The following is a 26,957-nucleotide window of genomic DNA, read 5'->3' as shown; positions in this document are numbered from 1 at the left end:
GAATGGGGTAGGCAGGGAGGAGGCTGCTGAGAAGAAAAATCTTGTTAGAGTCATAGTTGATGTCATAAAACAGGCCACTGTGATGGCTGGTTAGGGGCTGTACACTGTGCTACTTATTGCATTGCTCTGTGTTTCCCCACCCTGGTCACATACCTCTTCAAATTGGTGATGATCTAATTAAATATTTGCCAAAAATATATGGATAAATACCTTCAAAGTAGTACAGTGTCAGAGAATTTGTTTGTTTGTTTATAATTATAACCCTCCTGAATGCTGTTTTGGGTAAAAACTAAACTAACTGAGTAAATCTTACAAAGTGTCCTAGCCTTCAAAACTATCCTTGTTCTAAAGGAGTTTTCCTTTAAGCTTCTTTTATCCATTCTTTCATCAGTCCAATCCATCTAGTCCCTACTTGTGTTTTACCAGTTCCATTGATTCAGGTATCAGCTAGGTAATAATGTGATCTTTTTCCTCTTTCAGTTTGATTCACTCCACGCAAAGGGCAACATTGTGGAAATGAAGATGTGCAGGCTTTAACGCAAAGTTAACACTTCCCTTTCTTTGAAAATTCTACACATTTTTTCTCTTAAACCAGCTGAATTCAAGCACAAGTTACCATTATAAGAATTACAAATTTTAGGATTTTCACCAAACAATGAAATTTTCTTCTTATTAGTGTATTGGAACCCTTCTCAATGGAAAATAATAATCCTAAATGTAGGTTTAGTTAGGGTTTATGATGATTTTCATTAAAGGGATTCTCACGTTAACAAAACAAACTTAAATAAATGGTTTTGTTGAGATAGAGGTCTCCATGAGAATTAATACTCCCCTCAAATCTATTCTTTTTGATGCTTTAACTCCTTGCCTCATCAGGGTCATTTATACTTAGGCTTAAAGATAAATAGGAGTTATTCTGGTGGAGAAAGTGGTGTAAAACATTCCAGGGATACTAAACCTCTTTGCTGTAAACACTCCACTGGTCCAAAAAAAAATTGGCTTCCCCTAGACCATTACGAAATCTCCTTAACATGTCCTGCTTCCACTCCTTCCTTCTCCTGTCCATTTAGCCTTGCGTAAAGAAGTACTCTTTTAAAAAATTTAAGAATCTTTTATTTTCCTGCTTAAGTCTTTCAATGGGTTTTCATTGCTCTTAAAATAAAATTCACACTTCTTTCCATGATCAATAAGGCTGTCTAACTTACTTGCTGTTGCCACTCTCAGTACACTGCAGTCGCATTGACATCCTTTTTTAGTTTCTTAAAAACATCAAGCCTTTCAAAGCTTCCAGAATTTTTTTCTTTTTTTTTTAAATTTCAGTTTTCTCTTCACACAGTTTTTTCAGATACTTGGCTCCTTCTAATCATTCAGCTCAAAGACTCCATCTTTAGTGAGGTCTTCCATTTTTCAAACACTACAGAAGGTCCAATTAAGGTTCACACACAAATGCACACACAGTATTAGTTGACTCTCACAATCAAATACCCCAAAGGTGGGGTAGTATTTGATCTAGTTGTTCTATTCACACACAGAAATCATCGTTTCCTACTGTCTTTTCTCCTGCCTTTCTGTGTTCAATTCATCTTTCATCAGTCTCTACTCCTGTTACCTGATGGTTGTCAGCAGCCCCGTGGCCTTTGTGCTTCAATGTATATAACCATCTGGAAGAAGAGCTACCCTGCATTTAGTTTTGGTGGAAATATATGCAAACAGTTTTCCCAGAAACCCTTAGAAAACTTGCTATTATGTCTCATCCTGAACCAATCACCTTTTCCAAGGGGGTGGGGCATATTGATGAGATTAGTTCAATGAGAGTTCGCCTATGGAGCTGGGAGGTGAGGAAGGTCATAGGTCTCAAAAACACGTGAAATTTATGATGGGGTGTAGGGCTGGACACCCTTATTGAGAATGGTGAATAGAAGCAAAGTATTGAAAAGCAACAAACATTCACTCCATCTTTTCAGCTTACTTTCCATTTTACCCCTCTGTTAATTATCTCTCTTCCTCAGAAAATGGAAAGGGACTTATGTGCCTTTTAACCCCTGTATACTATAGCACTTAGGATATGTACACAAATACTCTGTTGTGTGAATGAATACAAGAAGTTTGAGATAACAAATGACTATTCAGTTGTTTAAATCTGTCACATCAGCTAGATTAGACATTTTTATGCAAGCTTTACCATGAATTATAAATTTTTATATCCCCATAGTACCATGCACAGTCTCTTAGAGCTAGCACACAGCTTAATTAATTATTGTTGGTTTGATCTTCTAACACACAAGATAGTAGAAATTCAATTCCAGTAAAAAATAGGACAAAATATCTTACATTTCAGCTTTATTATCGGTTAAATAAACTAAGCAGAAAATGTGCTGTTTGATGTGCTTCAAAGAACGCATGGGGGAGGAATTATGGAAGAGGAACAGGATGGCTAAGGAAGCTGAAAAGCAGTGATTTATTTAAGAGAGTATAGATGCCCATTCAATCAGTCAATTAATCAACATCCGGAGGGTAGTCTGTGATAGTCATGTGCCTCATGCTAGGAATATGTCCCTGAATGAATGAAACACGCTCTTTATCATGGACTTAAGGTGTAGTAAGAAAAAAGATAGATAGGAAAAAAATAATGGCAATAAATTTGACTGAATGTTGTGATAACAAATTTACTGGATAAGACGAGCTGAGATGAAAATGGGCTTGTAGAGGGCCATAGCTCTCAGTAATTAACATTACCCAGTGGTGAGATCATAAGCTTTGATTTACTTACAGGGCACTTAGGACACAAATGAATGGGGTGCAATTCATTGTGAGGTCAGCTCCTTCAGTCCCACATCACAGGGTAAATTGACACAGGAAATCTCTTCTGTGCAAGTAAGACACCAAGTTTATATTAGAGGCAAATGGCCATAAGGCAACGGGGCTTAAGGGTTTTATTTCTTAGAATGCATGAGGACAGGGAAAAGGGGTTAGAGGAAAGGGCCTTTGTTCAGTTGCACCTGGGCTGACCATCCTGTTGCCAAGGTTTGTTCAAATTCACATAACATGTCAGTGACTATTGCTACATAGGAACATTTCTTTCCCTAAAAGATACAAGATTAGTGTAATTAAGTAGTCATAAGTAGTCACAGAGACAGAGAAAGTTACTGTAGGTTCAGAACAGGGAGGAAGCTTTCTCTAACAGGCAGAGGGGACTGGGAGACAGAGATCCAATTCCCAGCCTCCCTCTCAGAGAATAATCTGAGCCCTAGGCCTCATTTTAGGCATCCTAGATGGGAACAATAAAGGAGGACTCCCTCCTAGCACTGGATTTAATGCATTCTTTATGAAAAAAATCTCACAGCTTAAACATGGAGGTCCTTACACCCATTTTCTTGGCAAGAAATGTGCTTAGAATGGTATTTATCATGTCATGGTGTCAGTGTGGCAGTTGGTGTAACTATGTGGAACAAGCTGAAACCTTTGAGCTCCTAAACCCTAAGCTTAATTCACCGTTTAAGTAATTCAGTAGTCTAAATACAGCCTTTCCCCAAAAAGGAAGAGTCTTAGGAAATTTTCTCTGTCACAGAGCTGCCATCTGGCAAAAGGAGAATGTATCTAACCACCCAGGAGATATCCTGGATCTAAAACAAAAATAGGACTATTCTTTGGCCTTCAGGGCAGAACATTTATGATTTGGTTGTAAGTGTCTGCACAGAAAATTTAGGGTGCAATGAGGTTTTACATGAGGAAGGACAGACACTTCAGAGTGTAGGAAACAAAACATAAGTAAAATGTATGTTCTTCAAGAAATAATTTTAGTAGTTTTATTATGTCATCATGAGGGTCAAATTAATTGACTATTATTTAAAGAGGTTAAAAAACTAGGAAGGAGACATAATTAAAACAATTTTCCATATCAATAACCAAGTTTCAAACTTTTCCTTACCTAGGAATCCTCTTAAGTGAAAAGTGCCTAAGAAGGGAAAATAAAAGCAGGTGAGAGAACAGGCAACAGTGAAGACACATATTGCAATATGCACGGGAATGACTTGAGAGTTGGATAATGTAGGCTCATGTTATAAGCTTATTAATCCAGTTGGTAATGTTACGACCAATTTCAGCAGGGAAAGTTTGTCTTAAAGGATTTTATTCTGTGTTTGTTGAAATTACATATCACTATGTACAATCCCAGAAACCCTGGTGACGTAGTGGTTAAGAGCTATGGCTGTTAACAAAGAGGTTGGCAGTTTGAATCCACCAGGCACTCCTTGGAAATCATATGGGACAGTTCTACTCTGTCCTATAGGGTCTCTATGAGTCAGAATTGACTCGATGGCAATGGGTTTGCTTTTTGGTTTTATGTACAATCTCTGGTGACACAGTGGTTAACAGTTTGTCTGCTAACCAAAAGATTGGCAGTTCAAATCCACCACCTGCTCCTGGAAACCCTATGGCGGAAGTTTTACTCTGTCCTATAGGGTCACTATGAGTCAGAATTGGCTGGATGGGAATGGGTTTAGTTATTTTAAAGTACAATGCAGGAGCCCTGGTAGCACAGTGGTTAATACACTTGGCTGCAAACCAAAAGGTCTGCAACTCGAATGTACCAATCGCTCCACTGCAGAAAGAAGTGGCAGTCTACTTCTATAAAGATTACAGCCTTGTAAATCCTATAGGGCAGTTCTCCGTCTTACCGGGTTGCTATGAGTTGGAATCGACTCAATGGCAATAGGTTCGATTTTTTTTTTTTTTTTTTGGTTTCATGTACAATCCAAAAAGATACTTCTAACAAAAATAAATTTAAAAAAAGTATATACTTTTAGTGAATATTATTTTATACATATTTTCATGCATAACTACAGAATAAAAGGTTTTTATAAATGAAAAAAAATATACCTTTAAGCAATATGGATTATTCAATTCATGTTGAACAATTTTGACATCTGGATGCTACCTTTTACAATGTCTGTCATCAAATTAGTTTTCATTTATTTATTTATTTTTTCTGATTTCTTATGTTCTTTAAAGTTTGTATGTACTTATGGGACAATTTAAATTCCTATGTTCACATTATCTTCTTGCTACTACACTCAAGTGATTAGTATTTAAAAAAGTTTTGTTGCACCAGAAGAATGACTTTTCAACATCTATCATGCTTCATGGTGTAAGAAAAATCATCCTATGTATTAGTATTGATAAAGAAAATGTTAACTTCCAAAATCTGTTATCCAATATTTTAATCTAACATTAGACTTACAATGGATTTGATTTTTCTCTCCACAAATTATTTGAATTTCGAGCAAAATTGACTCAATTGACCTATTCTTCTGTTGCTCTGTAGGGCAGGGATGGGCTGAACGGAAAGGCTCTCATCTGAGTCCCGGCCTGTTCTCTGAGTAGTGACCATATCAGCTTTCGGCAGCACCTGTCATCTGCTTTATGTTCTTAGAGGCAGCATAAATCTTTTGCAAATGAAATCATCTCTATGAGAGCCCAGTAAATGCCATATTGGATTACACAAATGATCCTTCTAATCCTAAATTCAGTTTTGACAGAGATTTCTACAGCTGTTTTCTGGGAATATATAGGAAGGTATTGAAAGCGAAAAGTCTACAAACTGAAGGGTAAGAATCCTAGCACTCTTTTTTAATTGCTTTCCAGAATGCTGGCTATTAGCCTCATACCTCTCTGGTAATACATCAGAGAATTTCTTGTGGAATACTGGCAAGCTAAAGAGGTATGTACTACCAATCTTGCTTTCGATGGTCCTTCAAAAAAAAAAAAAATTCAATTCACACTAGATCAACTCAATGTGAGGCACTGTCGATAAATGCTATGCAAGCAAATGGAAACTCTTTTTTAAATATGAATATCTATGCAAGAATAAGTGAGCTTTTGAAAAGATTCTGTAACATGAAAGACAGATAAAGACACAAAGAAGCTACTAAAAAGAAGAGAAATGCAGACAGCAAGAGAAAATGAAACTTATTTGTGTAGTAAATAGTTTATAGTTAATATCTTCAAATATAGGAGAAGTTATTGCACTCATTACAAAAGCCAGGTGGGGCAGTGGTTAAGCATTTGGCTGCTAACCAAAAGGCCTATAGTTCAAATACACTGGCTGCTTCTTGGAAGCCCCATGGGGCAGTTCTACTCTATCCTGTATGGTCACTATGAGTTAAAATTGGCTCAATGGCAATGAGTTTAGTTTTTTTTTTTTTTTGAGAGTGTCTTGATAAATAAAACAAAAATAAAAGAGAAAATGGTATTGAAAATAAAAATTATGTATTTAACATACCCCCCCCCCAAAAAACAAAACCCTGCTGTCGAGTTGATTCCAACTCATAAAGACAGAGTAGACAGAGCAGTAGGACAGAGTAGAACTGCCCCATAGGGTTTCCTAGGCTGTCTTCTTTACAGAAGCAGATTGCCACATCTTTCTCCCATGCCTATCATATCAAAAGGATACATAATATAATGTATTAGAATATGGTACAAAAATAAAAATTTAATTGATAACCAGAAGGTAAAGTTGGGACCGTTTCCTAAAAAGAAAAGAAAAATACTCTACAGAAAATAGTAAAGAAACAATAAAATTACAGAAACTTCAGGGAGGTGAAATATTGAAATAATATAATTTCCAGAAATGTAACCGATAAAATAAGCAGAGGAAATTAGCAAAATAATAATAAAAGAAAATATTGAAGTATCCCACTGAGTGCATGGCAAAATGAATTAAAAAAAGACCTACGCCAAAGCATATAATTTAAACTTTAGAATACTTGTAATAAAAAGAGAATAAAAGGTTTTTATTTCAGATTTTCATATTATGGCTTCTATACTTAGATATGAATCTGAAAAAAGTATACTTCAGATAACAATCTGAAAAAAAAGTATCTACATTGTTTACATGTATAACCATTTGTTCCCTGTGAGTAATAATCTTGATTATGTCAAGATTCACAAGAGGTTTCTATTGGAGATCAACCTAGATACAGTAGAAATTAATTCTACACTATACTTCTTGGTCACGGCTCTGTTGTTTAGCTATTTCTTCTCTGTCTACACTTTCTTCCTGAATTTTCTCATCCATTCTCACAGTGTTACAAAGCAATTATGACTCACAAATGTAATTTTGTCTGAAGCTCATGCTCCAGATAAGTATTTAAAAAAAAATAGCAACAGAAAATCTCACCAAGATTGATCCATTGACACTTCAGACCCTCCAGGACTAAAATGACTCTGTTCTATCTCAATTACTCAATTCATATTGTTGAGAAAGAAGAAACTCCATTTGCCTCACCAACACCATTGTCTCTTTTGTAGTTAGGAACAAAACTCTAATATCTGTGGCAACATATCTGGCTAAGAGATTACCTTTCCCAGCCTACACTGCAGTTACAGATAATTATGTGACTAACTTCTGCACAATGAGATATAAACTGAAGGTTTTGTGTTAGGTGTCTGAGAATGCTTTTAAATTTGTACTGGTAGCTGAAAGACATTCTTTCGGTCCTTCCTCCTTCCGGGTTGAATTTGTATGTGGTATAGATGACTCGAGAGTCCTGCATCTATTAAGCAAATTGCATTTGTAGTTAAAACCTTTCTCAGAAAGGAAATTCCAGGCCCACAAGATTTCAGTCTTGAGTTCTACCAAATATTTACCCAACCCCACCACCGTTGAGTCGATTCCGACTCATACCAAATATTTAAGAAGGAAATAATAGAAATTTTACCCAATTATTCCAAAAAAAGTAGAAGAAGAATGAACACTTCTTAACTTAATACATGAGATCAGCATTATCCTAATAGCAAAGCAAAGATATCATGAGAAAAGAGAGAGAGAGAGATGTATGTACTTCATGAACACAGACAAACACCCTCAGCAAATACTAGCAAATCAAACCCAGCAATATATAACCATACAGGATGATTAATACATCATTACCACAGGAGCTTAAGCCAGGAATGCCAGGCTGCTCCAACATCCAAAATTCAATTTAATTCACCATATTAATAGACTAAAGACAAAACAAATTGTATGGTAATATCTATTAGGTGCATAAGAGGGATTTAATGATATTCAAAACGTACTTTTGATAAAAGTTCTTAACAAACTGGAATAATAACAAGCTTCTGTAAGTTGTAGTTGGCAACTCAGAAAATAACTTCATCCAACATCACTCTTAATTTTAATAGACTGAGGTCTTTCCCTATAGGATCTATCATCACTTTTATTCAACAACACACTACAAGTTCTACCATGTGCAATAAACCAAGAAAAATAACTACAAAACTTACATATTCATAAAGAAAAAATAAAAATTATCTCCATTACAAAACACATGAACGTCCACCAAAAAAAAAAAAAAAAAAAACTAACCAAAAAACCTGCTGTAATTAATAAATAGGTTTAGCATGTAACCGAAAACAAAACCAAACTCACTGCCATTGAGTCGATTCCAACTCATAGCGACCCTACAGGACAGAGTAGAACTGCCCCACAGAGTTTCCAAGGAGTGCCTGGTGGATTCAAACTGCTGACCTTTTGATTAGCAGCCATAGCTCTTAACCATTACGCCACTAGGGTTTCCTTAGCATGTAAAGAGGATACAAATTCAATATATGAAATTGACTATATTTCTATATATACTCAATGAACAATTAAAACTTAAAAATAGTACAAGTTATAATAGCAATGAAACGAAAAGATTAGGTATTAATCTAATACATGCAATACTTCTTTGATGCAGATACGAAACAGAAGGAAGATACCAAAGTAGACCTAAATACACTGAGAGGGACATGACTAAAGATTGTGAAGATGCTAATCCTTCCCAAATTGATTTATAAATCCAATAAGTTCACAAAAAAAATCTCAACAGAACTTTTTCTAGACACTGATAAACTAACCCCACAATTTGTTTAGAAAGTCAAAGGAACTAAGATAGCCAAGCTATTCTGAAAAAAACAAATAAAAATGTTGGAGAATTCACATTACTCAATTTCAAAACAAACAAACAAAAATAGTAATTAATAGTATTGACAAAAAGATAAAGGTGTAAGTCAATGGAACAGAACAGATATTCCAGTGGTTGTTGTTAGGTACCATCAAGTCTGTTCCAACTGATAGTGACCCTGTGTACAATAGAACTAAATACTGCCCAGTCCTGCACCATCCTCACAGTGGTTGCTATGCTTGAGCTCATTGTACGAGCCACTCTGTCAATCCATATCATTGAGGGTCTTCGTCTTTATTGATGACCCTCTACCTTATCAAGCATGATGTCCTTCTCCAGGGACTGGTCTCTCCTCATAACATATTCAAAGTGTGAGAGACAAAGCCTCTCCATCCTGGCTTCCAAGGAGCATTCTGGCTGTACTTCTTCCAAGACAGATTTGTTGGTGCTTCTGGCAGTCCATGGTATATTCTATATTCTTTGCCAACACCATAATTCAAAGACTTCAGTTCTTCTTCGGTCTTCCTAATTCATTGTCCAGCATTCACATGTATATGGGGTGATTGAAAATATCATGGCTTGGATCAGGCACACTATAGTCCTCAAAGTGACATTTTTATTTTTCAACACCTTTAAAGAGGTCTTTTGTGGCAGATTTGTCCAATGAAATTATCACTTGATTTCCTGACTGCTGCTTCCATGGGAATTGATTGTGGATCCAATTAAAATGAAAACCTTGGCAACTTCAATATTTTCTCCATGTATCATGATATTTTTTATTGGTACAGTTGTGAGGATTTTTTTTTTTTAATGTGGAGATGTAATCCATACTGAAGCCTGTAGTCTTTGATCTTCATGAGTAACTGCTTCGAATTCTTTTCGTTTACAGCAAACAAAGTTGTGTCATCCGCATATCTCAAGAAGTTACTGAATCTTCCTCCCACCCTGATGTCACGTCCTTCTTCACATAGTCCAACTCCTTGGAATTCTTGCACAGCATGCAGTTCGAATAAGTATAGTGAAAGGATAGAACTCTGATGAACACCCTTCCTGATTTTAAACCCTGCAGTTTCCTCTTAATCTGTTCAAAAGGCTGCCTCTTATTCTATGTGCAGGTTCCTCATGAGCATAATTAAGTGTTCTGGAATTCCCACTCTTTGCAATGTTGTCCATAATTTGTTATAATTCACACAGTCGGATGCCTTTACACAGTAAAATAAAACACAAGTAAACATCTTTTTCATTTTCTCTACTTTCAGCAAAGATCCATCTGACATCAGCAATGATATGCCTCATTCAAAGTCCTCTTCTGAATCCAGCTTGAATTTTCCAGAGAGATCCATGAAAACATAGTCCACTTATTTTTTTTACAGAGTTGCAAATGTATACCTGTGGAAAACAATCTTTCCAACAAATTGCACAGGAATAATTGGATGTCTATACAAAAAACGAAAGAATCTCTAATCGTACGTCACACCTGATACAAATATTAACACAAAATGCATCATAGACACAAATGAAAAATGTAAAACTATAAAACTTTTAGAATCACAACAAAAAAGATTTTGTGAACTTGGAGGCAAATACATACAAGACATACAATTAAAAAAAAGATAAATTATATTTTGTCACTTTCAAAACTTCTGAGCTGTGAAAAACAGTGTTAAGGGAATTAAAAGATAATCTATATAATGGGAAAAAATTTGAATATCACATTTTTGTCAAGTTATTCTATTCAGAAGGTATAAAGGATCCTCAAATACAGCAGCAAAATCACAAACAACTCAATAAAAAAATGAGTAAAAAATTTGAATAGTACTTCACCAATGGAGATATATGGATGGTAAGTAAGCGTATGAAAAGATGCTCAATATCATTAGTTATTACAGAAATATCACCAAATCCTTTCAAGTGTCATTCAAGTGCATGGGAAAATTCTTAGCAATATTCAGATTTGGTAAGTTACACTGAGAAAACGTACATATCAGAAATGATTTCTATTCCAGTGATTACAAATATAAGCTTGACAGAAGGAAGCGTTTATGCTGTTTCAGGCACTTATAATTTAGTTAAACTACATACATTACTAAAATCATCAGAATGAGTTATAGCAATATATGTTATTTTTTGTAAGTAGTCTACTCAAAATAAAAACATGTGTGAGTAGAATGTTTGCAGCTTCTATCTGGAGTCAAGAAGTTTTTTTTTTGTTGTTGGGGGGGGAATTTGCTACAAAAGACCTCTGTAGAGCTGTAAAGTGTTAAAAATCAAAGATGTCACATTGATTACTAAGGTGCTCCTGAGCCAAGCCATTATTTTTTCAATTTCCTCATATGCATGTGAAAGCTAGATAATGGAAAAAGAAGATCAAAGGAAAACTGACATATTTGAATTGAGGTGTTGTTGAACAATATTGAATAAACTGGGAACTGTGGGAAAAACAAACTCAGTCTTGGAGGATATACAGCTAGGACGCCCCTTAGAAGCAAGGATGGCAAGACTTCATCTTATTTTGAACAAGTCATCAGGAAAGACCAATCACTAGAAAAGGACATTATTTTTGGTAAAGTGGAGGATCAGACAAAATGAGGGAAACTCTTCATGAGATGGATTGACATGCTGTTTGCAACAATGGGCTCAAACATACAAACAATTTTAAGGATGGTGCAAGACTAGCTATGTTTCCTTCTGTTATACATTGGGCATCATAAGTCAGAGCCAACTCAGTGGTAACTAACAATGACAATGTCAGATTTTAAAATAACCAATAAACTCAAGTAAAATGAATATGCAAGGATATCACTCATTGTCCACTCATTTAAAATGTATTCCGTCAGTGTCTCTAAGTTCTAAAATCGTGCTGGTGGCTGAAGATATTAAGAAGACATAAAGAAGAATATAACTTAATTACTACCCACAATAGTTCACAATTTAATGGGTTGTTGTTGTTGTTGTTAGGTACCATCAAGATGGTTCTAACTCATAGTGACCTCATGCACAACAGAATGAAACACTGCCTGGTCCTGCCCCATCCTCAAAATTGTTGCTGTGCTGGAGCCCATTGTTGCAGCCACTGTGTCAATCCATCTTGTTGAGAGTCTTCCTCTTTTTCACTCTATTTTTTTTTTTTTATCTTACAAAGCATGATGTCCTCCTCCAGGGACTGATCCCTTCTGATAAAATATCCAAAGTTTGTGAGACATAGTCCCGCCATCCTTGCTTCTAAGGAGCATTCTGGTTGTACTTCTTCCAGACAGTTTTGTTCATTCTTATGGCAGTCCATGGTATATTCAATATTCTTCACCAACACTACAATTCAAAGGCATCAGTTCTTCTTCAGTCTTCCTCATTCATTGTCCAGGTTTCACATGCATATGAAGTGACTGAAATACCATGGCTTGGGTCAGGCGCACCTTAGTCCTCACCTTTGCTTTTCAACCCTTTAAAGAGGTTTTTTGCAGCTGATTTGCCCAACGCAATAGGTCTTTTGATTTCTTGACTGCTGCTTCCATGGGTGTTGGTGGTGGATCCAAGTAAGATGAAGTTCTTGACAACGCTAATCTTAACTCCGTTTATCATGATGCTGCTTATTTGTTGAGTTGTGAGCATTTTTTTTTTCCTTTATGTTGAAGCGTAATCCATACTCAAGGCTGTGGTCTTTGACTTCATCAGCAAGTGCTTCAAGTCCTCTTCACATTCAAATTCGGCAAGCAAGTTTGTATCATCTGAATAACACAGGTTGTTAAGGACTCTTCCTCCAATTCTGATGCCCCATTTTTCTTCATATAGTCCAGGTTCTTGGATTATTTGTTCAGCATACAGATTGAATAGGTATTGTGAAAAGATACAACACCGATGCATACCTTTTCTGACTTTAAACCTTGCAGTATCCCCTTGTTCTGTTTGAACAACCACCTCTTGATCCACATACAGATTCCTCATGAGCATAATTCTGGGAATTCCCCTTCTCCACAATGCTATCCATAACTTGCTATGACCCACACAGTCCAGTGGCTTAGCATAGTCAATAAAACACAGGTAAACATCTTTCTAATTTTTTTGCTTTTAGCCGGTATCCATCTGACATAAGCAATGATATCTCTGGTTCCTCGTCTCTTCTAAATCTGACTTTAATTTCTGGCAGTTCCATGTCGATATACTGCTGCAGCCACTTTTGAATGATCTTCAGCAAAATTTTGCTTGTATGTGATATTTATGATATTGTTCAATAATTTCCACATTCAGTTGGATCACCTTTCTTGGGAATAGACATAAACCTGGATCTTTTCCAGTTGGCTGGCTGGGTAACTCTCTTCCAAATTCCTTGGCATAAACGAGTGAACACGTCCAGTACTGCATCCCTTTGTTGAAACATCTCAGTTGGTATTCTGTCAGTTTCTGGAGCCTTGATTTTTACCAGTGCCTTCAGTGCAGAATCTAGTGGATGAGGCAGGCAAATATTTATTTTAAAAGGTAAGAATAATGAAAATAGGCAAATTGCAAGCCAAAACCAAACCCGTTGCAGTCAAGTCGATTCTGATTCAGAGAGACCCTAAAGGACAGAGTAGAACTGTCCCACAGATTTTCCAAGGAGCACCTGGTGGATTCAAACTGTGGACATTTTGGTTAGCAGTCATAGTTCTTAACCACTAGGCCACCACAGGCATGTATGTAAAAACTACACCTAATTATGTGTGAAACACAGTAAGAGTAATATGGCTTTAAGGGAGTGGAAGAATATTAATGCTGAAGATTTATTCAAGTTCCAGGTGTAGCTGATCTTGCATACGATATTAAGTAACTTTGTCCAGTAAGTGCTGTGGTCCATTAAAGACTTTCAGACAGGGTAATTACTTCTAAGATATTTCCCGTAGATCACTTCTGTGGCTATGGGAGGAATGTTCTGAGATGTCCAAGAATGGTGATGGGGAGAGATGATGTTCAGAAGTAGGATACTGGTACTTGGAATTGAGAAAAGTATGCTTATTTAAAATATATTTAAAAGGCACTTGGTGCTTGGTTTCATGTGGTGACATGTGGGAGTGGAAGGGAGGATATTTTAGTAGTTTTGACTAGTGAGAACTTGGCACTAAGATAGTGTAAAGAAAAAGAAAATCTCTGTCCCAATATATATGGTCACTATTAATCTAAAATCATATTTTTCCTGGTCCTACTATCTTTTCATACTATATTATAAATAATTTCTATAAAGGTGCGTAATATGTTTGCGGCAGTAAGTTGTAGGGATATAAGGTAAATTACCAAATAAATAAAGAATGATTAGTATACATGTCCATTGTTGGAATTAGAGGAAATGAGACTTTACATAGGCCTATTGCACTACTGACCATGTGAAGTTTTTGAAAACAAAATAGCCTCAGTTTATATTTACTTTATTATAAATCAACTCCTTGTGTTATTGTCCACCAGTAACAAAAAAAAAAAAAAAAAGTAACAAGCAGCAACTAATTCAGGACTAGACATATAGTATGTGCTCAAGGAAAAACTGATATTTATGAAATAAAGAAACAGTCACAGGACCCTATACATCTCATTCATTCTTCTCCTTCTGACAGTCCAGTGACCACCTATAACTTGTTCTGGTGTTCCGTATCTGGATAATTAGAAAGACATAGAACAGTCAGATTTTCAGACACTGGGAACGATTTTTGATCTCATGACAGCCCCCAGCATCCACCTGATTTGTTCTGTCTAGACATTTACCTTGCTCTGGTACAATCAAACAGGGGCATAGTCATCCCAGGAAAAAGAAAAGAAACGCTGCATAAAGTTTTTAAATATTCTTCTTTAGTGAGGAAACATATTCACAAGAGTAATTTTTTTTTCTCCCTTTCCTGCTCAACATAAAGTTTGAAAAGTCTCTTTCCCTTGGTATTCCCTGGTTGGCAGAAGGGAGTCCACAGTGTGGAATCACTTTACCTAAAAAAGTAATTTAGTCTTTTGGTCCTGGTTCCAAAGCACCACCCAGTAGCTGACCTTTACCAGGACTGGCTGGTGGGTTCACCTGGTCTGGGTATGACCTTTATTGGGATTAGTTGAGGAGGCCCCACCTTGTATTTGATCTTTACTTCAGTTGGCTAGGGGGCCTGCCAGGTGACAGCTAGAAACCCTAGAACAGAGAGGCTTGAAAGGGGCTTCTGATCAGGAAGACAGGAGAGAAGTGCACCCTTTAGACATAGGCCCTGCACTAAGAACCTCCCAAACAGAGTAAACCTGCAAAGACAGAGGAGACAGTGGCTACAGCGGTACCAGAAGAAGCAGATTTTGAGCAGATCTAGACAGTAGCAGCAGAATACAAAGACACAACTGGCTCACAGCTGAAAGGAGCAACCAACAACTGAACAGGTCAAGTGATATCAATGAGTTTTCTATTTGAAAGTTTCCTGGAGGATGAGAATAAACACTGGTTTTGGGGAAGAATAAGTTGATCCCATTTGAGATATAAGCAGGTCTCCTTTTAAACATTGAGAGCCTGTGCCGTGACCCCTCTCAAACCTACCTTTACGTATCTTCATTTTCAATTGCCTCATATGCATGCAAAAGCTAGATAATGAATAAAAATGAATAAAGAAGACTGAAGAAGGACTGATGCCTTTGAATTGTGGTGTTAGCTTAGAATATTGAATATACTCATGACTGCCAAAAGAACAAACAACTCTGCCTTGGAAGAAGTACAACCAGAATGCCCCTTAGAAGCAAGGATGGGGAGACTATGTCTCACATACTTTGGGCATGTTATCAGGAGGAATGAGTCCCTGGAGAAGGATATCATGCTTGGTAAAATAGAGGGTCAGCAAAAAAGAGGAATACCCTCAACTGCAACTATGGGCTGCAGCATAGCAACAATTGTGAGGATGGCACAGGACAGGGCAGTGTTACCTTCTGTTGTACATAGGGTTGCTATGAGACAGAACTGACTTGGTGGTACCTGACAACAATGACACCATCCTTTTGTTTTTATTCTTTCTATTATTAAAGTTGTTATTGCAGCTATGTTGGTTCCATGAGTTCTCTGTGACAATTACAATGAATTGCCAAACCCAATAAAAGATTGCTCAAAAGCAGTTGCAGCAGTACATCAACAGGGAACTGGCAAAAATTCAAGCTGGATTCAGAAGAGGACGTGGAGCCAGGGATATCATTGCTGATGTGAGATGGATCTTGACTGAAAGCAGAGAACACCAGAAAGATGTTTACCTGTGTTTCATTGACTATGCAAAGGCATTTGACTCTGTAGATCATAACAAATTATGATAACATTGTAAAGAATGGGAATTTCAGAACACTTAATTGTGCTCATGAGGAACCTGTATGTAGACCAAGAGGCAGTGTTCAGACAGGACAAGGGGATACTTCATGGTTTAAATCAGGAAAGGTTTTCGTTAGGGTTGTATCCTTTCACCATACATATTCAATCTGTATGCTGAGCAAATAATCTGAGAAGCTGGAGTGTAGGAAGAATGGGGCATCAGGATTGGAGTAAGACTCATTAACAACCTGCAATATGCATATGATACACCCTTGCTTGCTGAAAGTGAGGAGGACTTGAAGCATAAAGAAAAAAATCCTCATAACTGGACCAATAAGTAACATCATGATAAAGACAGAAAAGATTGAATTTGTCAAAAATTTCATTTTACTTGGAGCCACAATCAATGCCCATGAAAGCAGCAGTCAAGAAATCAATGAAGTTTTGCATTCGGCAAACCTTTTGTAAAAGACCTCTTTAAAGCGTTAAAAAGCTAAGATGTCACTTTAAGGACAAAATATGCCTGACCCAAGCCATTGTGCTTTCAATGCCCTGACATGTGTGCAAGAGCTGGACTATGAATAAGGAAGACCAAAGAAGAATTGACACCTTTGAATTGTGGTGCTGTGGAAGAATATTGAGGGTACCATGGACTGCCAAAAGAACAAACAAGTCTATCTTAGGAGAAGTACAGCTAGAATGCACCTTAAAGGCAAGGATGGCAAAACTTAGTCTTACATACTTTGGACATATTATCAGGAGGGATCAGTCCCTGGAGAAGGACATCATGCTTGGTAAAGTAGACAGTCAGTGGAAGAGAAGACCCTCATTGAGATCAATTGACACAATGGCTGCAACAATGGGCTCAAGCATAATAAAGATTGTGAGGATGGCGCAGGATGGTGAGGGAAACATTTCGTTCTGTTGTACATAGGGTCACTGTGAGTTGGAACAGACTCTAGGGCACCTAACAACAACAACAACAATAGAAAAGGAGTGCAAAGGCGAAGAGGCTGGTGTCAGAAATGTGGAGTAATTGGAGGACTGGGGTATATTTGACCTCTGCCTCATAAGAACCAACTTTGTGCTGATTCTTGTGATCAGGGCTATTGTTTCAGGGAGGAATTTATATTTGGTTCACTGTAAAATTTCCAGCTTGAGATGAAGAGGGTCTCCAGTGAACCATAAATATTTAAGATTGATTTGAATTTTGTATTCTTTTCCTAGGTCCTGTGAGACCAAAAATAGGTCCCTGGTCGGAACATGTGGTTTGCCATTGGCTGCTAACCTAAAGCTTGGCAATTCAAACATACCCAATGGGTCTGCAGAAGAAAAGCCTGGTGATATGCTTCCATAAAGATTACAGCCAAGAAAACTCTCTGGACCAGTTCTACTCTGAAACACATGAGGTCTCTATGAGTTGGAATAGGCTCAACAGTAATGGATTTGGTTTGCTTTAAGTGAGAATGAAAACACAAAGCTTAAATACACCCAAATGGGCAAATGTCATCAGCTCTTTTTATGTCTCTCTGGCTACTTTCCTCCCTTTAGCTTTTAATGAGAGAATTCCTTAATTTCTTCCAGTTCACTGATGCATTTAAAAGGAAGTTTCACCTTCCCCAGGATTTGTAGCTGTTTTTTGTTTTTTTTGCAAGGGAGGTTATCCTGGTACCTAAAGGCCCTATTACTAGAATAAGGAATACTAACTAATTATTTTCAGTTACTCAAGCCCCAGTTTAAAGATAATCTCTTTTGTGAATTCTTCACTAACTCCCCAAAGAAGAGTTAATAATCCACTCCTCTAACATCCTATAATCCTTTCTCAAGACTCTGTTTTCATATTTTGCATATTACATTGCTAAATTTCTATTCAAATACCTGGATTCATACTAGACACAATTCCTTATTCAGCTTTGCATCCCAGAGTTTCGTACTTCCTATTCTACTATAACTAGACTATATGTGTTCCTATTGTATTATCAAAAATTTTAAAATTAATTACGCACTTTGATGGAAGATAATATTAATGATAATGTTAACGATAATAATTCAAAGAAGCTGTTACTACAGATATTTTAACACTCATAACAACTTTTTACAACTTATTTTTTATACAGAAATGTTAATAATTTTATATCAATCCTAATTTTGTTATTCATTGACTTCAAAATAATAAACTGGGAGATGGAAACTGGAACAAACCTAGACGCTTCATTTATCCTTCTTTCTACACTCTCAGGAGTATCTTAGTCTTCTCCATTACCTTTAACCTTGATCTTACATTTGCTTTACAGCAGAGCTCATAATTTTAATATTTAAATAAAAGTAACACAAAGGAAATAAAAAAAAAAAGTCTTTCACCAGAGCAGTGACTCAAATATAGCCCTGAGTCGCTATGCTTTGTACTTTACAGCTTTTGTTCATCTTGCACGGTGCTTGTCATAACCAGTAACAGCCCTTGTAATGCAAATACCCTCCCCAAAGTAATAAATCTTGTTAGCTTCATTTTGTGTAGTGAAACATCACAATTTGAAGAAACAGCTCTTCAATGCTAGGCTTGCATATGTTGCTTAATTCACGGTTGTTCAGTGAATGATGACCTTAAAAGGATTTGGCAAACTGAATTTCAGCTAATTAGAGGTTGAAAGCAAACAATTATTATTGCATAATAATAACATTTATGGTGTAATTTTATGGTTTAAGGCACATTTGTGAATTCACACAGGACTCATTGTCATTTTTCAATCAACTGAGGAGGAACAAATATAGTAAAACAATGAGGCCTAAGGGATCTCTCTGTATGACACAGAACAACAGGAACTCATTGGCAAAGATAGGAGAGGCTCAGCCACTCTTCACAAAAGATATATACAACAGACATTTTCCAGAGTCTTGCATATTTTTACATACATTAATTGGGAGGGCAGATTATCATCTAACTGAAGTAGTGGTGCTGAACTATGGGGTTTATTTAGATATTAACTAAAATTGTATTCTGGTTCAGTTTTCAACCATTCAAGTAAATATTATATTGCTTTTGATATAAAAATCATGGTAAATACAACAGTAATTTATCACCAAAAGACTTAGCATTCATAAGTTATAATAAACTAGAAAGAAACAGGTGCAATAAATCTACAAACACCAGGAAAGATCAGTTAATTGGATGTACTATTTTATAGAGTATTGCTTAGGGATATGTTATCATGTGATTTCTACCTGTAAACTCTAATCAAATTCTCACTCTGAATTACTTAGTGGTTCAACTTCTATTAAACCGCTGTAATCTTTTCCAAACAAAGGCAGTTTGAGATTTTTTTGGCATTGTACCTGATGCTACATTTAAAAAGACAAGGTTACCTAATGGATATGCCAGACGAATTGGTTCTTATATTCTTGTTAAGAATTACATCACCGATATTGATGAAATAGTGTCATTTTTAAAAACTGAGTTATAAAATTATATACATTTAGAATTATACCACGGATATATATGTTGAAAACATGTATCTATTTTTATCATATAGTTTTGTTACCAAGGATCTCAACTTGAGATCCATTATTTAATTACCTGTGTAAAGACCCTTTTTCTAAACAAGATAATACAGATTTTGGATGAATATATCTTTTGGGGAGCCACCCTTAAACCTACAACAAAGGTTCTCCAGAAAGTTAGCAGCATGAAGTCAAATAATCATTTCTCATCACACAGTAAAAAAACAAAAAAAACAAACCCATTGCTGTCAAATCGATTCTGGCTAACAGCAACACTACAGGACAGAATAGAAGTGCCCCATAGTGTTTCCAAGGAGCAACTGGTAGATTTGAACCACTAACCTTCTGGTCAGCAGCTGAATGCTTAACCACTGCACCACCAGGGCTCCTGTAGCACAGCAGGCACCCAAATATTTGTTGAGTATTTGGTGATGGATGGCTTTTCTAGAAGTCAATATTTTCGTATAACATATATAGCATATAACATAGCTATATGACTAAATTGTTTTCAAAACTAATTGTTCCGCTAAATATGAAGATACAAAATCTTTCTCCAGAGATGTCATTTCATAGATTCTGAATATCCTCATGTTTTATTTTTCCTTGAGCTACTATCCATACACATGTGCCATTACTTTATATAAGAGCATAATTCATTTTCATTTATTTTAGAGTCAAATGCCTTAGTTAAAATTTACTTTATCTCTTCTAATATTCATGGTTTGACAGGAAAATTTTTACATAGAAAAGTTAAATATTAAATGTATTAGTAGTTTTAACCCCAAAAGAATATGGAGCTCTCCTTCATCTTCCCATTTCAATAGGATTTTTATACTTTTGCCTATGCTCCCTTTAATATGTTCCATCTTAAGTATACGAATTCCTAGAACTCTCTGTGATTGTGTAGAGTAAACCCCACACACACGGTATGTAACTTGAGCAACCTTTTGTTGGGATATATATGCTACTGAGATTCGAAGATATAACAACCTATTCTAATGTAACAGTGTTTTTCATCTCTCTTCTATCTTTGCCATTTTTTATCCAAGATACCTCCTATCATTTTCTCCTGGAATATATTTGTCTAGGACTTAAATTACTAGCAGTAATCAAAACAAAGAAAAATACACATGCAAAAACAAAAAAAACTTCAACAATTGGATGAAGATTCATGTAGCATAAAACAAGAATAACTCCTGCATTGATTAGGTTTCTTCTAATTGCAAGTAATGGAAGCCTAACTTTCGGTAGCATATTAATTTACTTATGAACTGGAGAAGTAAGACATGGAGCCTAATTCAGAAATGCCCCAGAAATTCAAATAATAATTTTGGTACTATTCCTTTATCATCATCTTTCATCTTTACTTTCATTTGCTGGCTGCAGTCTATTATAATGCTAATGGACTTCTGCCATGAAGGTCAGGACAAAATATGCTTAAAAATACACTGATCATGAAAATGGATATTAAATCTTTAAAAAATATCGAAAATATTTTAATATACAGTTGAATATACAAAATACATAGCACTTAAACGCATCATTTCAGTAGCTGAAAAAAACTATGACTTTATTAGTTCCGTCTATACCCCCACACATCTGTCAGTTTGTCATACTGTGGGAGCTTGCATGTTGCTGTGACGTTGGAAGCTATGCCACCGATATTCAAGTAACAGCAGGGTCACAAATGGCAGACAGCTTTCAGTTGAGCTTCCAGACTAAGACAGACTAGGAAGAAAGACTTGGTCATCTAGTTGTGAAAATAATTAGCCAGTGAAAACCTTATGAAAAGCAGTGGAACTCTGTTTGATATAGTACTGGAAGGTGAGCCCTCAGATTGGAAGGCACTCAAAAGATAGCCAGGGAAGAGCTGCCTTCTCAAAGTAGAGGCGGCCTTAATGACGTGGAGTAGTCAAGCTTTCAGGACCTTCATTTGCTGATGTGGCATGACTCAAAATGAGAAGAAAGAGCTGCAAACATACATTAATAATCAGAACATGGAATATATGAAGTATGAGTCTAGGAAAATTGGAAATCATCAAAAATGAAGTGCAACACATAAACATCAATATCCTAGGCATTAGTGAGCTGAAATGGTCTGGTACTGGACACCTTGAGTCAGACAATCATATGGTCTACTATGCAAGGAATGACAACTTGAAGAGGGGTGGCTCTGCATTCTTAGTCAAAAAGAACATTTCAAGATATATCCTGAAGTACAACACTGTCAGTGATAGGACAATATCCGTATGCCTTTTTTTTTTTATAAGGAACACCAGTTAATATGAATATTATTCAAATTTATGCATCAACCACTAAGGTCAAACATGAGAAATTGAAGATTTTTACCAACTTCTGCAGTGTGAAATTGATTGAACATGCAGTCAGGATGCATTGATAATTACTGGCGATTGGAGTGCAAAAGTTGGAAATACAGAAAAGGACTGGAAGTTAGAAAATATGGCCTTAGTGATAGAAAGGATGCCAGAGATCACGTAATAGAATTTTGCAAGACCAACAGCTTCACTGCAAATACCTGTTTTTCAACAACATAAATGGTGACTATACACGTGGACCTTTCCAAATGGTATACACAGGAATCAAACTGACTACATCGATTTGGAAAGAGACAATGGACAAGTTCAACATCATCAGTCAGAAAAAGGCTAGAGGCCAATTTTGGAACATACCATCAATTGCTCATAAGCAAGTTCAAGTTGAAGCTAAAGAAAATTAGAACGAGCAGTGAGAGCCAAAGTATGACCTTGAGTATGTCATGCCTGGATTTAGAGACCAGCTCAAGAATAGGTTTGATGCACTGAACACTAATGACCGAAGAGCAGATGAGTTGTGGAATGACATCAAGGATATCATACATGAAAAAAGCAAGTGGTTGTTAAAAAGACAGCAAAGAAAGAAAAGACGAAAATAGATGCCAGGAGGGACTCTGAAATTTCTCTTGAATGTCAAGTAGCTAAAGCAAAAGGAAGAAATGATGAAGTAAAAGAGCTTAACAAAAGATTTCAAAGGGCGGCTCTAGTGGACAAAGTATTATGATGACATGTGCAAAGAGCTGGAGATAGAAAACCAAAGGGGAAGAACACTTGGCATTTCTCAAGTTGAAAGAACTGAAGAAAAAAATTCAATCCTCAAGTGCAATATTGAAGAATTCTGCAGGGATAATCTTAAATGGCAAAGAAAGCATCAAAAGCAAGTGGAAGGAATACAGAGAGTCACTACACCTAAAAGAATTGGTCAATGTTCAGCCATTTCAGGAGGTAGTATATGATCAGAAATCGATGGTGCTAAAGGAAGAGGCCCAAGCTGCACTGAAGACACTGATGAAAAACAAGGCTCCAGGAACTGACAGAATACCAACTGAGCTGTTTCAGTAAATGGATGCAGCCCTGGAAGTCCTCCTTCATCTATGCTAATAAATTCGGAAGACAGATATTTGGCCAACCGACTGGAAGAGATCCATATTTATGTCTATTACAAAGAAAAGTGATAAAACAGAATGCAGAAATTATTGAACAATACCATTAATATCACACCCAAGTAAAATTTTGCTGAAGATCATTCAAAAGCAGTTACAGCAGTACATCAACAGGGAACTGCCAGAAATTCAAGCCAGATTCAGAAGAGGATGTAGAACCAGGGATATCATTGCTGATGTCAAATGGATTCTCGCTAAAAGTAGAGAATATCAAAAAGCTGTTTACTTGTGTTTTATTGATTATGCAAAGGCATTCAACTGCATGGATCATAACAAATTATGGATAACATTCCAAAGAATGAGAATTCCAGAACTCTTAAGTGTGCTCATGAGGAACCTGTACATAGACCAAGAGGCAGTCATTCTAAGAGAACTAGGGGATACTGCATAGATTAAAATCAGGAAAGGACTGTGTCAGTGTTGTATCATTTCACCATATTTATTCAATCTGTTTGCTGAGAAAATAATCCGAGAAGGTGGACTATATGAAGAAGAGTGGGGTGTCAGGATTGACAGAAGAGTAATTAACAACCTGCAATATGTAGATGATGCAACCTTGCTTACTGAAAGCAAAGAGAACTTGAAGCACTTACTGATGAAGATCCAAGACTATAGCCTTCAGTGTCGATTACACTTCAACATAAAGGAGACAAAAATCCTCACACACTGGATCAATAAGCAACATCATGGTAAATGGAGTTAAGATTGAAGTTGTCAAGGGTTTCATTTTACTTAGATCCACAATCAAGGCCTATGGAGGCAGCAGTCAAGAAATCAAAGTATGCAGTGCATTGGGCAAATCTTCTGCAAAAGTCTTCTTTAAAGTGTTAAAAAGCAAAATTGTCACTTTAAGGACTAAGATGCTCTTGACCCAAGCCACGGTGTTTTCATTCACCTCATATGCATGCAGAAAGCTGGGCAATGAATAAGGAAGACAGAAGAAGAGCCGATGCCTTCAAACTATGGTGTTGGTGAAGAATATTGAATATACCACGGTCTGCCAAAAGAACGAACAAATCTGTCTTGGAAGAAGTGCAGCCAGAATGCTCCTTAGAACCAAGAACACTGAGATTTCTTCTCACATACTTTGGGTATGTTGTTAGGAAGGATCAGTTCCTGCAGAAGGACGTTATACTTGGTACAGTGGAGAGTGAAAATGAGGAAGACCTTCAATGAGATGGATTGACACAGTGGTTGTAACAATGGGCTCAAGTGTACAATGATTTTGAGGATGGCGCAGAATGGAACAGCATTTTGTTCTTTCGCACATAGGGTCACTATGAGTCAGAGCTGACTGGAGGGCACCTAACAAAAACAACATGTTCATCTAATGTAAAAGTTGAATAATTATATTGATGTTACAGACAAAAATCTCATACAAATGCTGGTAAATTCATTGTTTATATCTTAGTTAAAGTTTAATAAATTTCTTATTTTCCAACATATATGTAATAATTTATTTTATATAGTTGTATGATTAATACTGTTGATATTTTTAAAGCTAATATTTACTTTTCTTGCTATGTGTCATCTATTGTGCTACACACTTTATATCCACCATCAGCTCACTTATTCCTTGTAATAGCACTTTTTGGTAGACATTATTTCCATTTTTCCTAAGAGGAAAACAGGATTTAAATAGCCTGAGAATATACAGCTGGAAAATAGTCGGAACTAGGGCTTTAAGTCAGACAGGATAACTCAAGAGTTACAACTTTGTTGTGATATATATACACCAAACCAAACCCTTTTCCAGTGAGTCAATTGCAACTCATGATGACCCCATGTGTTGCAGAGTGGAACCGCTCCATAGAGTTTTGTTGCTTGTAATCATTAGAGAAACAGGCCACCAGAACTTTCTTTCATGGTACTGTTGAATGGGTTCAAAATGCCAACTTCTCAGGTTAGTACTTGAATGTAAAGCTTTTACACCACCTAAAAAATATATATGATTCTCTGCACAAAAGGAAAAAAAAAAAAGCCCTTAACAAAAAACAGAAAGAAAAAAAAAATCTGTTAGATATCAGTTTTTTTTTTAATCTTTGAATGAAGTATTCAGATGACAAATGAACTTATAAAGGGGAAAACGAAACAAAACAAAACAAAGCTCTTCATCAAATGATATAGTATCCCATTATACAGAAATCGAACTGTGATAATGGAAACGTTCTGCACTATCCAATATGGTAAATATGGTAGCCCGTAGCCGCTTGTGACTATTGAATACTTGAAATGTGGTTAGTACTGTCGGACCAAATTTAAATTTTTTTATTCAACTTTAGTTATTTTGAATTTAAATTTTATACCAACATGGAGATAGTGGCTGCCACTGGAACAGTATGGCTCTAGATGATCTCATCTAGTCCTAATGATGATTTCCAAATTTTATAGTCTGGATTTCTGAATAATATAGCCAGACAATTATTTGGATGGATAAACCAAATTTCTGATTTTGGTACACAAATTAGTGTCTTCCCTAGTATTTCCCATCTTCAGTAAAGCACAACTCTGTTAGTCTTTTGTTCACGATGAAACCTTGAAATCATCCTTGACACCTCTCTTTCTCCTATGCGTATATCCCATGTCATGGATTGAATTATGTCCCCCCCAAAATGTGTGTATCAATTGGGCTGGGCCATGATTCCTGGTATTGTGTGATTTTCCTATATGTTGTAAATCTTGCATCTATGATATTAATAAGGGAGGATGGGTGGCAGCAGTTGTGTTAATGAGGCAAGACTTAACCTACAGGATTGGATTGTGTCTTGAAGCAACCTCTTGAGATATAAACAAAGAAGCAAGCAGAGTGAGAGGGGAAGCTTATACCACCAAGAAAACAGTGCCAGGAGCAGAGCACATCTTTTGGACCTGGGGTCTCTTCATGGAGAAACTCCTAGTCCTTCTGATAAGAAGGCCCATAAACAGAGAAAGTCTTCCCCAGGAGATGACACCCTGAATTTGGACTTTTAGTTTACTTTTCTCTGAAGAAATAAATTTCTCTTTGTTAAAACCACTCACTTGTGGTAAATTTCTGTTATAACAGCACTAGATGATTAAGAAACCCTATAAACAATTTACCAGAAATTCATGAAGGCTTTACCTCCAAAACACATCCAAAATCTCTGAACTTTCACCATATCTAGAAGTACACTATTGTCTAGGTGGCATCCATCTCTTGACTGAACTACAACAGTTGCTTCCTAACTGGTCTCCCTCTTCCCTCCTTCCACTCTGACCTTTATGGCCTGATCTATCTTACTAATCTCTCTTTCTACACAATCATATTCATAACTAGAATAACTAATTGACTTAATTCTTTTTTTTAAAGATTATGGCCTATATGTATATATATATATATATATATTTACTTAATTTAGTAATTGTCAGGGCCTATTGTGTGTTTTAATTGTTAAATCAATGGCTAATTGTAACTTAATATAGCTTTTGTGTATATTTTATGTATAAGACTGATAAAGTTTTAACTGTTTTTCTCTATTTTGTATGATGCATTGGTAAGCTTTTATAGACCAATATTTGTTAAACCATTAGGTAGAGGTGACTACATTTTGGATAAAAAACCTCCATGAATAGTGAACATACAAAAAAACAAAAATCCTCACAACTAGACCAGTAAGCAACATAATGACAAATGGAGAAAATATTGGTGTTGTCAAGGATTTCATTTTACTTGGATCCACAATCACGCTCATGGAAGCAGCAGTCAAGAAATCAAATGACTTATTACACTGGATAT

Source organism: Elephas maximus, chromosome 1, assembly GCF_024166365.1.
Source record: "Elephas maximus indicus isolate mEleMax1 chromosome 1, mEleMax1 primary haplotype, whole genome shotgun sequence".
Classification (NCBI taxonomy): Eukaryota; Metazoa; Chordata; class Mammalia; order Proboscidea; family Elephantidae; genus Elephas; species Elephas maximus.
The sequence above is the reverse complement of the archived record's forward strand: the minus strand, read 5'-3'. Positions refer to the sequence as shown.